Source organism: Epinephelus lanceolatus, chromosome 14 (genome assembly GCF_041903045.1).
Source record: "Epinephelus lanceolatus isolate andai-2023 chromosome 14, ASM4190304v1, whole genome shotgun sequence".
Classification (NCBI taxonomy): Eukaryota; Metazoa; Chordata; class Actinopteri; order Perciformes; family Serranidae; genus Epinephelus; species Epinephelus lanceolatus.
Genome location: NC_135747.1, coordinates 23,928,501 through 23,935,751, shown reverse-complemented (window position 1 = coordinate 23,935,751; position 7,251 = coordinate 23,928,501).

The window sequence follows — 7,251 nt, the reverse complement described above, 5'->3', positions numbered from 1 at the left end:
GTGGGAGAAGGATTAGATCTTTTACACAAGTAAAACTACCACAGTGTAAAAATAGCAGTCCTGCGTTCAAAATATTACTACAGAAATATTATCAGCACAATCTACATAAATTCATATTACAAATTTGTTCATGGTGAAGCTATTTTTATTCTTTACATACTGCCTGATAGTTTAAAGGTCCCATATTGTCAAAAGTCAGATTCCGATGCTGTTTTTAAATTATAAAGCCAGTGTAGTTGTGATATGAATACTGTACAGGTATCAAAATGCTCACCTCACACAGAGATGCACACAGCCCTTATTCAGAAAATGTCCCTTTAAATGAGCCATCAAGACTTCTGTGAAGTTGTGATGTCACAGCTATACTATATAATGATAGAAAGTGCTGCTACAGTCATTCCCTCTGCTGCAGTGAATGTGCAGAGATGCCAAGAGTGCTGATGTGGTAGACCGAGAGACACTGACTAAAATGTGTTAAAACTGCATCTCTAAACATTTCAGGAGCTATAAGTGAATAGTGTTTGTAAATTATGCAAGTGGTGTAAGAATTAAATGTATACCTGGGGTGAAAGTAGAATCACCTTTGAAAGATAAGGAGATGTGTTTTTTAATACCATATTTTCTTGGAATGAAATGTGTGAAAGCACAGGGTGAATAATATATAATTTAAGGTCAGTCAGATAGTGATCTATGTTCAGTATAAATTACTATGTATTTGGATGAAGATCAAAGTCAAGTCTGCTGTGAATTTTTGGGAACTGTAGCTGAATTTCTATTCTGTGTTTGGCTTAATTTTTGTTAAATTGTCAATAATTTTGTCTCTTTTCTTTACTCAGTGTTAAACCAACATAATGAGCTGTTTTGTTTGTTGTGTTTATCTGTGGTATTGTTGTAAGCGTGTATGAATGTATGTGTGTGGGCCCCAGGAAGAAAAGTCAATGCTTATGCTGGAACCAATGGGGATCCAAAGCAGACCAGCAGACTGGGGCTTTTTCGTGACAGCGGCTTAAAGAAACAGATGAAGAAGGAGCATCTCAGACAGAGGGAGAATACAGGTATATTCAGGCAGACAGTATGAAAAAGATAAAGTGTTTTTTGAACATTAAAGCATGTAAACATGTTCTAGTAGAAACAAAATACAAATAAAGTGCAAGTTTGTCACAAAGGTACAGTACTTGAGCAAATGTACTTAGCTACTTTCCTCTGCTGATATTAAGAAGATTGCTGATTGCCACTGATGCAAGTATTTGCACTAGCCAATTAACTTTTACTTCACTTGAGTATTTTCATTTAACAATACTTTACATCTCTTCCCCACTACATTAGCAGATTAAGATTTTACATTCAAAATATGATCAACTGAAGTCTGTGCCAACAACAAGTTCTTTTAAATCAAGGCATAAGACATTAATGTTTATTTTTATTTTTACAAAACTAGGATTATCTAGTCATTATTTGCAGTGCTCTATAATGGCAATGTATTTTTGTCTTCTTTTGGTTCTTCAGTTTTACTAAATTTTAGCACATTTTTCTGTCTTCTTCTTTATTGTATTCTATTTAATTCATATATACAGTGTGTGTCTCTTTTTAATATTGCCTTGTGTCTTGTGTCTTCAAGCCTTTCTATGTAAAGCACTTTGAAATATCTTGTTGGTGAAAGGCGCTACACAAACAAACTTGCCCTACCGAGCCGACACTGGGCTGCCTTTTGTCTTCCAGTACACTGGACACGAAACACAGAGGGAGGGAGGGAGAAGCCCTTGAGATGCTGACGTAGCCAGAATATAAACATGTTCCTTGTAACTGCAGCTGTAAAAGGTAGACAACACATGTACTGCTACACTGACAAAAATCTCTCGCCTGTCTACTATAACTAGTGTGGACTATTAGCTGAGTGCAACATGGGATGAGAGCTAAATGAACATTGTCAGCTAATGTGTTGCCAATAGTTACCTGTTAGAGTCACTGAAATGTGCACTGACTTGTTGACTTCACCTGCATGCGTCACTCTCAGGTTACAGTCCCATGTGTATTCAGTCAAAGTGATTTCCATATGGAGCTGCTTTTACATCTCCCTTTGACAGTGAGGAAATTGCCGTAACAAAGTCAAGATGTATGATCTTCAGTTCCTCCATTTTAATGTTACAGTACTTTTCATAGATCTATCAATAGATTAAATGTGGTTTTATTGTATGTTGCAGAGGTGTCGAACTCATTTTCGTTCATGGGCAACGCACAGACCAATTTGATTTCAAGTGGACCAGACCAGTTGCATAATAATAATAATAATAACAACATAACACATAATATTGTTCCCTTTGTCTTAGTCTTTCAGTTTTCCATGAACATTATGAAAATGTTCATCCACTTAAAACAGATAATGAACAGCCTGAGATGTCTTCAGAAAAATAAGTGCAGTTTCAACAATATGTTTCAGTTTTTCTATTCTACTACTGACTGTCATTACATGTACATTTTCCATACATTTCCACTCCTGTGTAATAATGCAGGCATCACCACATCAGACTAAAGTGAAAGCTATTGAGGAACTAGTTGAAGTTATCCCCTATCTTACAAACCATTTACAAATCTAAAGTTTTTGCAGCGCCTTAGCAGCAGGGCTCCACCAGTTTTGTTGCAAGATAGACGACAGACAAAGATGCTTTTGTACTGAAGCTGCTGATTGACAATATTTTAAACAATGTTCAGTATCTTTAAATATGACCACAATAAGTATTTGTTGTTTCTTCAGAGAACTGTAAGTAAGTAAATTAGGCTACTAACTGTTTAACTTCCTTGTCATATAAGTGAAGGGATTGTGTTTACCTGGATAAAAAAAGCTACAAGAATAAAAAATGAATCTTTCCGTCAGAAGGGTAAACTGCTCCAGGTTTTTTATATGATAAAACACCTGCAGCTCAAACATGATTTGAACAGATTTTTGTACACATGGCATCATTGTGTGCCATATTTGCTCACATATTGGACAAACATGAAACCTGAGCAAATAATAATTTGCAAAATGTAACCCATCTCTGATGAATCCACCAGCACCAGCTCGGAGTGTCCAGCAGGTGGCGATACATCCAAACCAATGCCTCAAATGGCGGTGACTGACTTAATGTATGTATATGCTTTTTATGGAAACAGTATTCAGATTATTGTCAGGAGAATCCACAGAGACGTAGCACTCTTTAACTGAGGAAAATAAACCAGCTCTTGGAAATTTTATTTGACAAATAATGACAAACTGAATCCAGCTTTTTTTGTGATTTTTTTTTAAATTTAATTTCAGATTGTATGTTTTCTATAAAATATCACAATGACAATAAGAACATTAAGTCTTTTCTTTAATTCAGTTTTGTGTTATTAATGTTTTACAGAGGCTGAATTTTGCCTACCAACACTGACGCTCACTAGCAGTGTTTAAGTGGAGCAGCCTTGATTAGCTGCTGATCACAGAGGGGGGAATTGTAAATGTTACTATGTAGGTCACAGCATTCACGAATAACAACACTTTTGGCTCGATGCTGCGTATTTACAGATCTGGAAGTGAATGAGGCTACAGTACGGCTCTGCATCTTTGAAGTCAAATCAAAGGGGAGAGAAAGAGCAGAGCATCACAGTGATATTTTCCTATTCTTTCTCACCTCCACATGCAGACTATTAATTTTGATTGTTTGATTAATTAAATTCCCCCTGGCAAACAGCCCTGCCTTATTCATTATTCATCTTGTAATGATTTTAATGTTAATTTGATGAGGGTTTCAGTAATGAATGCACGTTTAGAGGTATCACCAATACTGCAGCAGGAAGAGATGCTCTCAGACGGACAGCGGTGTCCTGTGAGGTGAACACGAGTCTACATGGTGAAGAATAAGAAGCATCATCGAGGAGCAGCAAGGAACAGTCTCCATATTTCACAAGATTATGAGCCACACATGGATGTGGAGCCATCACATACGGCGGAGCCTAATTGGGAAAGAATGGCAACAGGAATAAAGATGGCTAACATACTAGCTGGGAGTCTCTGTGTTTTACCCTCTCGATAAATGAGCAGGATAATAATGTGGAGCTGATCTGCTGACAGGCAGGCTGCTCCAGCTGTTACCATAATTCGACAGGTATTACGCTTTGGCCCTTAGCAGTCTGCCTCAGCAGACTGGCACTTAATTAGGCAAGGATTAAGGCCAAACAGCCTCATTTACGTGAATTGTATCATAAATACAAACTGGCTACCCTCTCTCCTTCAGGGGGCATCGGGGGTAAATTTTAAAAACGCAGAGGTTTGCTGAAAAGACGATGCTCCGGGCCTTAAACTCCAGATTTCTCAACAATGAAGACTCTTTCCCCCTGCTGAGAGGTGCTGTTTCTGAGCACACATTTTAACCCCCCGAATCCGGGGAGACAGAGATGAAACAGCTTGATTTACATTTAATTCAGATTATGTAAATACACTGGTCGTGTCCCAAACCAAACATGGGACACAATGCAAGCTGCCTGCAGCACCCAGCAAAGATGGCCTCCATTGTTATTCAAATGTAGGAATAAAGTATTTCTTTCATACATGGCCTGGGCGTTTAATTGAACTCTTGAGGAGATATAATATGTCCCCTCTTCTAATACTGATAACCACTCATTATTTTCATTTGGCAACCTCCACATACTATCATACTGAGTCTGTTTGCTCCTGGTCTTGATTGGAAGGCGACTGGGCACGACATCTGGCTCTGCCAACAGGGATGTGCATCGATTTAATAGTATTATAGGGGTGTATCAGCTCAGCTATCACTGAGTGCACCGCACGGGTGGAGGCAAATCCCTAGTGGGCATGTGCACGTGCATCGAGTGAGCTTGACTCTGCCAATCCCTGGTGCGTCTGGAGGAACCAGGACGTCTCCTCCATCAGACTGCTGACATTAGCATGCATGAGGTCTATTCATGGCAGTGGGTCTGTGACTGTATGTGCATGCATACTGTATGTGCAGGTCCTCTCTGTTACTCAGCTCTGTTTCCCATGTGAATCTGCTTATATTGCTATCAATATTTTATAGTGGTCTGCTCCACTCTTATGAAGCAAGACACCCAGTCTAAAACAGACACATAGTATTGCTTCCTTCATTTTTAAATCATTTTGTTTCATTCATCTTGTTTTCCATCTCTTTGTCTTCATTTTACACCTCACTGTGGTGGTTTTGAGCTTCTTTGTGGTTGTTTTGTGGTTATTTTGCATCTCTGTGTGGACTTTTGTATCTTTTTGGCCATTTTTGTTTGCATCGCTCTTTGGTTTTGTGTCTCTTTCAGTGACATTTTGCAGGTACAGCACCAGGGCCCTTGGAACCCTTAAGACAAACAAACACAGGACTTTCACCCAGGTGATCGCTGTTCAAGGGAATCCAATCATTTTAACCCAAACCGTGATCTTTTCTAAACCTTACCAAGTAGTTTTGTTGCCTAAATTGACGTTTCCTGTGAAAAACGGAAGTTCATTTTGAAAAGAAACTGTATGCCTTAACACACTTAGACTGACACATCCAAAACTGATGCCAGAGAGGTACCTAGAGCATCATAGTTTGAGGCGTTGAGCCACTGACCAAACTGCCATGGTTACGATACAATATGATACGGTATGATGTAATATGATATGATACAATGTACTTTATTGATGCCATAGGGAAATTTGTCTTGGACTCAGGAGCTGCACAAGTATTGCTGCCTTACGATAATAGTCAAGAAAAAAATGAAAAGCATACGCCATAAATAAAACATAAAAACATAAAATACACATAACAGTATTGCACATCTGCCACTCATGTGTTGCACATAACACCAGCACACATTTGAGGTTGGTAGTGACAACGTGTTGTTCCAGAGGGAACTGTTCTGTAATCTATCTATGTATGCTGATGATGCAATGCTGTACTTTTGGGGAAAACCAAGGAGAAGAGCTTGGACCAGTTGTGTCTGGCCAGTTTGTTGTGGTGGTGTAAGATGTTTTTAGATCCTTGACAGAAGTAAAGAATCTGAATACTTGTATAGAAGTTGCAGTGCTACAGTACAGAAACATTCCTTTACACCTCCTTTAGTTTGGTGCCTTCAGCTACATCTCATCTTTTACAATAGATCATTCAACAGTTTTATGCAAGTGCTTGAGTACATGTACCTCATTACTTTCCAACACTAATTGGTAAAAGTCTCAATGAAGGTTTGCAAGTGAACCTCAGTAAATCTGAAGTTGTTATTTTCATTGTTTCTAACACAAATCCCCAGTAATTCAAAATACCATAATACTAAAACCACCTCTAGATCCTGTTTTTTACTTTTGCCCCAAAGAAAATAATATAAAAAAAATATTATATAAGATAATATTCAGTCATTCAGTTCATTCTCTTTGCCTCAGTTGGCCACCCTGAGCATACTGCAGGCTGTCTGCACCATTTTGAGAAAGATGCTGTCTGTTTTTTGTTTTTTTTCCATTAAAACCACCATCCTCACAGTGGCCTCTGGGTAAATGACTCTAAAACTGATTGATAACTTCCAGAGCTGCACATGTCCTGACCCCAGCGGCCATTTCAGAGGTGTTATCTTCTTCCTGTATGTGCTGTATGTCTCATATCTGATCCATGTCTGTTCTATCCCCTAATGAGCTGTTTGGTGGGAACTTCTCACAATATTTATAAAGAATGGTTAAAGGATGTTATTTTGGTGAGTAGGTGAGTTGTTGAACTGAGGATTGATTCCCCATTTTAAAAATGTTTCATCTGAATCATTTTTAGGTACTCGAAGAGGTAAAATTACACAGTATTCTGCCATTTTAATTCATCTTGTGATCTCTTGTTGAGGTCTTTATCCCAAGGCTGGCGACCACTTCACTAGTACAACAAATATGTATTGATACGCAGCTGAAAATAGTCCCCAACAAATACACTGTTTAATCCCATTTGTGTAACATTTGCTAAAAAACTACAGCACCCAGCTGTTTGTGGATATTGCTAAACCTTTTTTAGAAATTCTGTTTTATGTTTGTGACCTGTTTTAAAGATTTCCATCTTTAGGAGGCGCAAATGTCCTTGGGGCTGAGAGCCAAAGACAGACTAATGCATTGTTGATTCTGGTGTTTTCCATAGAATAAGGACGTAGCTACTGTGATGTCACCCATTGAAGAAGAACTTTGTTTGCCATTATATGAGCAAGCAGAGAATGAAATTGTGAACTCCCTGTGATGCACAATATACATCAATACATAAATGA